Source organism: Pinus tabuliformis, chromosome X (assembly GCF_031772625.1).
Source record: "Pinus tabuliformis cultivar Carrire ecotype Pingquan chromosome X, CPIR1, whole genome shotgun sequence".
Taxonomy (NCBI): domain Eukaryota; kingdom Viridiplantae; phylum Streptophyta; class Pinopsida; order Pinales; family Pinaceae; genus Pinus; species Pinus tabuliformis.
In genome coordinates this window covers 1,022,332,605-1,022,341,317 of record NC_142308.1, presented here as the reverse complement: position 1 = coordinate 1,022,341,317, position 8,713 = coordinate 1,022,332,605, and positions in this window count along the sequence as shown.

Sequence of the window (8,713 nt, the reverse complement as noted above, 5' to 3'; positions counted from 1 at the left end):
TATGGATGTGGGGATTTTCCATTCCTTAATGGCTTTAATTTTGCTAGGGTCTACCTTAACTCCTTCATGAGATACAATATGACCCAGATATTCCACCTCTTGTACTCCAAAGAAACATTTGGATCTTTTTGCATATAATTGTTTCTCCTCCAATAGTTGTAGCACCCTGTCAACATGTTCAACATGATCCTTCCAAGACTTGTTGTAGATTAGTATATCATCAAAAAATACTAACACAAATTTTCTAAGGAAGGGTTTGAAAATGGAATTCATCAAACCTTGAAATGTAGAAGGTGCATTGGTAAGGCCAAAAGGCATGACCAAAAATTCATAATGACCCTCATGAGTTCTAAATGCTATTTTCGGAATGTCTTCAGTCTTCATTCTGATTTGATGATATCCTGAACGAAGATCCAACTTGGTGAAGTAAATTGATCCATGCAATTCATCCAGTAATTCATCAATGACAGGAATGGGAAACTTATCTTTAATAGTGAGCTTGTTGAGCTCCCTATAATCCAGACACATGCGCCATGATCCATCCTTCTTGTGCACCAATACTACTGGAGCAGAGAAAGAACTTTGACTAGGTTGAATTATACCCACCTCTAGCATTTCTGCAACCATACGTTCAATTTCACTCTTTTGGGCATAGGGATATCTGTACGGCCTGATGTTTGGAGGAACACTTCCTGGAATCAGATGAATAGCATGATCATGATCACGAATAGGTGGGAAACCTTTGGGAGTCTCAAATACCTTGGAATGATTGTCCAAGACTTTTTGGAGATCTAGAGAAATAGATGATTTCGATGTGGAAACATCTAGTGAACATAATTGTGCAATTACACCTCTTTGTTCCTTTTTTAGAAGCTTTGTCATACCGTTAGAGCTGATTATCTTTCCCAGTTTCCCTGCAATACCCCTTAATTCAACTTCCTTTCCTTCCGCAGAAAATTTCATGAAAAGTTCTTGAAAATTAAAAGCTATTGTACCCAAGGATTGTAGCCATTGGACTCCTAGTACAACATCAGTACCTCCTGGAATGGAAAGAATTGGGATAGTCAATACATATTCTCCCATGGATAGCTTGATATTATGGCACTTTCCAGAGAACTTTATCATTCCTCCATTTGAAACCATCACTTGACACTCTGGTGTTGGATATAGGAAGCAATTCAATTCATTTTCTATCTTACAATGAATAAAATTGTGGGTACTTCCTAAATCAATCAACACTATTACCTTTTTCTTCTTGATTTGTCCTTCTATCTTGATGGTTTGAGGAGTGGTAATTCCAGCCAATGCATTATAAGATATGGTCGGATTCATTTCTTCTTTATCTAGGCTTTGTTCCTGGAGTATATCCTCTTCTTTTGACCTTTCTTTCTCATTTTATGCTTCCTCTTCACAATCTATGTAGAATAATTTCTTCTTAGCACACTTATGACCTTTAGTGTATTTGCTATCACAACTGTAACAAAGCCCTTTTGCTCTTTTTTCTTCCAATTGTTGTGGTGTCAACCTTATAGGTTGTGGAAGGTTAGGGGCAACAACACTTCCATCTTTATAGTTGTGAGTGGTATGCTTCCTAGTTGCCATAATTTTTCTTTCCATTTTTCTTGCTAACCTGAATGCCTTCTCTAATGAATCAGGTTCCCAAAGGCGAACATCATGTTGGATATTATCCTTTAAAGTCCCTATGAACACATCAATCCTATGCTCCTCTGGAATATTTTTTACCCTTATGTTCAATTTTTGGAACTCCTCAATGTGCTCCATTATTGAACCCTTTTGTTTGAGACTTATCAATTGGCTAAAAAAAGTGTTGCTTTTTGTATCCTCATAATGTGTTGTCAATTCTTCCTTAAAAATTTCCCAAGTGATAATTTGCTTATGAGATCAAAGCCATTGATACCATACAAACTGATTTGGTTCCAAATATAAAGTTGCAATACGTACCTTTTGTGTGTTTTGCACATTATTGAGATCGAAAAATTGCTCCATCTGTAATATCCATGTTGCGGGATCCTTGCCATCAAACTTCCTCATATCGATTTTTGGAATATGGTGGGTCTTCGATCCAACATTTGAGTCTATGAAATCATGATTAACATTTCTTTTGTTCTCATCATGAGTTTCCTTTACTACCCTTTCACCATTAGTAAGTATTTCTTGTAGAAAATTTGTCAAATTTGTCTTCAAATATACCATGCCTGTCTTCAAATTTGTTTTCAAATCTATCTTCAAATCATCCATCTTAGCTTCCACTTCATTCATCTTAGCTTCTACATCTTTCTTTAAACCATCCATCTTATATTCTATTACTTTTTGTGTGAGTGACATTTGTTGCACTTGGTCTCGTAATTTTGATATGTCATGTCCCATTTCTTCCTCTTCTTCATAAGTCATGCTAGAGCTTTCAGGTTGCTTACTAGTTCTTTGCATTTTCTTTCCTTGGGGCATCAGTTACCAATAATAATTCTCTACTATGCCCTTTGAATTCCTTCAAAATAATTTTTCAAACCAAGCTTAAGCAAAAATTTAAAAAAATCTACACACCTTTTTTCACTTTGTAGGAGCTCGATATTGCCTTTGATGTATCTCTGTAATTTCGGATCATCCAACTCTAAAATTGCGACCTGCAGTAGCCCTCTGTGTCCTCTTTCCAGTGCCACCAGTCTGATCTAATTTATATTGTCCAAGGCAGAGTTATGCACAATCTCCCAAGATGACCTGATTATAGAACTTTTCAGAAGAGAGAACTTGTAGGAAGTGCCACGTGTCACTGTTTCGACCTTAGGATCTAAAAAATATACACAAGAAACTACAGTCTGTACTATTTCTGTAATTTCTTACGAAATTTCAATCTGATGTTCAAAACAAAAGTTATGACTATTTTCCCTAGGTCACCTGTTTGGAATGTAATTCGGGAGTCTGCAAAAAAGTAAACTTCCTCAGTTCATATCTCCGCAAATATAGCGCGAAAAGCTTTGCAATTCAGACCTATGGTTCAAAATGATTTTGGCCCAAATGGGTTTGTTTTAATAGCATCTAAAATGTCGCAAAAAAAAATTTATAGCGCAAATTCCACGATGACCTGTTTGGAGCAGCGAAACCCTAGAATTCAAAGCTCTAATACCAAATGTTATGAAACCAACTCACAAAAAGATAGAAAAGATAGATCAACAACTTAGAATTCAACCTCTTCGAGGGGTCAACCTCCTTTACATTACACAAATGAATGATTCTTTGATGTATTCAAATGACAAAACCTCCTTTCTATATATAGGAGTCTAAGGAGTCACAATATAACCCAGACGACCTAACAATTCTATGGGGTACAGTAATAACAATATGGGGACAATATGGGCACAACAATATTAATAAGGGATACAAATACAATATTAATGGGGTAATCACTAGTATTATAGGGACCTAACAAACTATGGGACAAGATATTGGGCCATCTACACCATGGTGGCTTAAAAATCATACATAAAATTACCACCAGTCTCCCTAAAGGCTTCCTTGACCAGCAGAATGTCTAGAAGGGTTGCATATTAGGGAAATGTGTCAAATCCACTTTCCATGACCGAGACAGGAGAGCAGATGTAATCTTGGAGTAATTCCACTCTAATGTTTGTGAACATTTTTCTACAGCCTCCACTGCAAAACATAAGTATTATGTTATTTTTACTGATGCTTTCTCTAGAAAATGTTGGAAATTCTTCATGCGAAAGAATGAGGAAGTTTTCTCAAATTTTGTTTAATTCAATGCATTGGTTGAGAAGGAGACTCGGAAGAAGGTGAAGGCTCTGAGGAGCGACAATGGAGGTGAATTTTTTCACATGCCTTCAAGGATTTTTGTGCAAAAGATGTTATTTGAAGGGAATTGATAACACTCGATAACCCACAATAGAATAGGGTAGATGAGGAGAAGAATAGGAGCATTATGGGAGCAGTAAGGGCCATGTTGTATGATCAGGGGATGCCATTTCATCTATGGGCAGAATCATGCAACGCTGTAGTTTACCTGCAAAACCAGAGTCCTCATAGAATACATGGCATGATCACACCAAAGGAAGCTTTCTCTGGGAGAAATCCTTATGCGTCTCATTTCATAATTTTTGGAGCTTCAATTTTATTATCATGTCTTCAAGGATTCGACAAAGAAACTTGAGCTTACAGTAGAGTTGGTAGTTTTTTTAGGATACACTGAAACTCCACACAATTATCGGGTGTATTTTCCTTCACTAAGGATGACAGTTGTGAGGAGATATGTCAAGTTCGATGAGGAGAAGGCTATGAGGGGGTCTCTAGAATGAGAGCTAAGTATCCCACCAGAGCAGGAGCTTCTAGCTCCAAGGGAGAAGCTTTAGGAGGTTGTGGAGAAGCCACGTGCAAGAGGTAAATAGGAGGCAGAGTGGAGGCACCCACTCAACCAGAATCTTCTAGAGAGGTAAGAAAGAGAACCAGAGAAGTTGTTAGATTATTGCAAGATTCTAGGGAGAATGTGGGAGCCCTTACATCGCAATGCAGGCAGAGGAGGTCACCTGGTAGGTACACTGGTTACATGGCTCTCATGATTGATCTCATTGAGACAAATCCTTCTTCATTTGAGGAAGCAGTTTCTCAACCTGTTTGGCTTGATTCCATGGTGGAATAATACGAATCCATAATAAATAATAATGTATGGGAGGTGGTGGCGAGGCCAGAATGGAAATCATTGGTTGGTTTAAGATGGATCTAAAAAGTGAAGTATGTAGCATATGGGAGCATCGAAAAGTGCAAGGCCATATTTGTGGCCAAAGGGTTCTCTTAGATAGGAGTGGACTATGAGGAAAATTTTGCACCAGTTGCAAGATATTCCTCTATTAGATCCATTCTAGCATTGGATACACAGATGGGGTGGAAAATCCACCATATGGATGTGAAGACTTCCTTTCTCTATAGTTTTATTGAGGAGGAAATTTACATAGAGTATCAAAAAGTATTTGAGACATATAATCAGGAGTCACATGTGTGCAGACTTAGGGGAGCATTGTATGGTCTCAAATGGGCGCCCCGAGCATGGTACACTCGGATCAAAAATTATCTCAGCGGATTTGGCTTCACCAAAAGTGAATTAGATGCAAACCTTTATGACATTGTGGTAGATGGTAAGTTGCTTATTCTTGTCTTGCATGTTGATGATTTAATATTGACTGGTGATGAGCAGTTGATCTACTCTTGCAATGAAGATCTTGCAAGGGAATTTGAGATGAAAGGCATGGGCCTAATTCATTACTTCCTTAGGCTAGAAGTATGGTAAGGTGATGGTGAATTTTTTGTGTCTTAAGGGAAGTATGCCTTTGAAATACTTTAGTTATTTCACATGGAGAATCGTAATCCCATGGATACACCTCTAGTTAAGAACTAGAGGAAGGAAAATGTCACTTCAGGTGAAGAGGTTGATGCTACCATTTATAGGAAGGTTGTGGGGTCTTTTATGTATCTTGTGAACACAAGACCCAACATGTGCTATGCAGTAAACGAACTGAGTCAAGCTATGGTAAGGCCTACCAAGCTATATGGGAAGGTAGAAAAGCATGTGTTATGTTACCTCAGAGGCATTACAGAGTATGTAGTATGGTACAAGAGTTCAAAGGGAGTAAAGATCCAAGGCTTCACCGATGTAGATTGGGCAGAGAGTCCATTAAATAAGAAAGGTACTTCAAGTGATAACTTCAATGTTGGGTCTGTAGTTATTTCCTGGTACAACAAGAAGCAGAGGTCTGTGGCGCTCAACTCAGCAGTGGCTAAATACATGGTTGCAAGTCAAGTAGAATGTGAGGCCATATGGATTAGGAAAATACTTGTGGCTCATTTTGGTCAAGGGATGGATCCAACAATGATATATTGTGATAACTAGTGTTGCATTAATCTCTCTCAGAATTTGGTATTTCATGACAAGTCCAAGCACATTGATATCTGGTATCCTCATTTGCGAGACTGTGTGTAGAGGATAATTATGTTACTACAATACATTCAAAGTGAGGAGAAAGATACCAACATCTTGAAAAAGGAATTGTTAATAGGTAAACCTGAATTCCACTGGTGCAAGATAGGGGCGGTGAAGAATCCCTTTTTTGCTAAGAGGGGGTGTTGAAAAAATGTAGCAAGCAAGGCTCAATTTGACTTTAGCCTTAGTCAAATTGAGTAAATAAAATTTCCACATTAGTAGGATAACTTGGAGGCAATTGACTAGTGTGACATGGATCTTGTCACTTAGTTAGCTCAATAAATTGGAGTTAGAGGGCTTGGATTTCAGTTATGCATGTGTGATCGATAAATTTTAATGATCAAATTCAGTTATTTTTAGTTGTATTCAGTTAACTGACCTATAACTATTGTTAGAATCAGTTCAAGGTCATTTGTGCAGCTGAAAAATAGTCTAATTCAAAGATCGTTCACTTAACTAATCAATCAGCCCAAAATAGATAGTGCATGCAAGGAATTTGAGTTCCTCGGCTGAAGTAGAGATGGAAAGGTAGTGTAACATCAATTCTAGACTATTTTTGAGTATACAGGTGTTACACGAGTCAGGAGATCAATCCTTAGGAATTGCACAATCGATTTTGAGGAAATTCCTATCTTTTCGGGGCCATTTTCCTTAGGATTTTCACAAGGAAATAGGAGGCTTGGTGATTAGATAATTGGCTAAGTGTTGCGTAGAGTATCTCATTAAATAGAGAGAACAATTATTCTTTTGTAGGTTGAGCTCAAAGTTGCAACTTGAAATTGTAATAGTTTCTCTATTAAACTAATTAATACAAAAAGGATTGAAGAGTTTTTCCCAGTTGGGTTCCCCTAGAAACCACTATGTATTTGTGGTTTTTCTTATTGCATTTCTATGCATATTTTTTTTAATTATGGTTTCCATTCCTCATATCAGTAGAGTAGAATTATGTCTCTTGTTTTTTTAGTTTGAAATCTTGAGAAGTTGTAATTTCTATCAAATTTCTACAGTTTCCTCAAGGAGTTGAAGTTGATTAAGGACTGAAAATTTATAACAAAATTCTGATTTAATTTTAACGCTTTTCATTCTATAACACTTTTGTTTCAAATTGTGAATTAATTTGTTGTTGTCAGAATTTCCTTATAAGTAGTGTGTTGTTCTCTGATGTTGAGCACTATTGCCATGTCAATTGTTATATGTTTTTGTAGTTCTTCTAAAGTTTTCTTTTTAGGACATAATGAAGTTGAAATTGAAATTGCATTCATTTGGAACTAAATAGTGTTGAATAATAACTAATTATTTTTCATCTACAAGATTATTTTGTTTTCTATTTATTTGGTTAAAATGAAATATCTCTTTTGGTAAAAGTAAATCATGAACTCTACTTAAATGAATGCACATATGTAAGTGAAGTTGCTTTAATAAATATTTATTAAAGCAGATTCACCTACATAAGTGCATTAATCTCGTGGGTTTTAAACTATTTTGGGATGTACCACTGAACATTAATTATGGGTTCAATCATAATAGTAGTCATTTCCCCTGGTTTAGTTAATTTTATCTTAGATTAAGAGAATAATATTCTATTCCAATTCGATATATGTTTCACTTTCTTTCTTGCATCTTAGAATAGTTTTTCATCTGCATTTCTCGCTTCGCATAATGCCCTCTATCAAAGAGGCAAACTCATTACAGTGTGGTTTGATCAGGCCTTTGTGCTGATCTAATTTTTTGATTCACATTGTTAAAATATCAATATAAAGGAGGTGTAAATATATTGTATATTTTGTATAAATGAATTTGTTTATTTTATTTAAGATTGTTTAACATTGATATTTTGTAAAGTTTTATAAAAAAATTTCCTCGTAATATTTAATTATAGAATTAACTTTAATATTAAATTTAACAATTTAGTTAGGATTGATATTGTCTTTTATTTCGAGTGATAATATAGAGAAGCTAACTTTTTTTTTAATTATACCTATGAACAGAATTAGAAATCAATTTATATATTAGTTTAGAATTCTATTAGATAGTGATAAATAAATGATATAGTAAGTTAATCTAATTTAATTAGAATACTAACATTTTGCTAGGAGTAGCCTTTTTAAACATAACAATAATAAAGTAGATAACACATTATAATAATATATGTTATATTATTATATTATTGTATTATTATGGTGTAGTAATAGTAGCAACATTATACCATAATAATAGTTATAGGGTATGTGTTATATTTAGCATTTAACTAATAGTTAGATAATATTTTATCATAAGATTATATAATAGTAAAGTATTAACTCATATTAAATATATATTAGGTAATATTAATCATATAGGCATAACATAGGAATAGATACTAGCATATTAGCATTCAATATAGCATTAGTATTTGAGTAACGTTAACATTTGTCTAACATAATATCATAAAATTAACAATTAGTATTATCTTTACATAAGATAGGTAGAATTTGACTAGAATAACACTTATATTAGGCTAGATTAGACCTAGGATAGTGTTAGGTAAGTGGGTAATTGAGCCCATAACTAGTCAGAACAATCATCCCAAATGGAAAAGGGTCTGATTTGGGGCCCTGACTGGGTGGTCTCCTTTGATGTTGATGGAGGTCATGTTTGCCCATCAACAGGATCCAACAGATAAATGTGGACCTGAATGGGAAAGATGTGAAAAGGAGTTATAATGAGGAG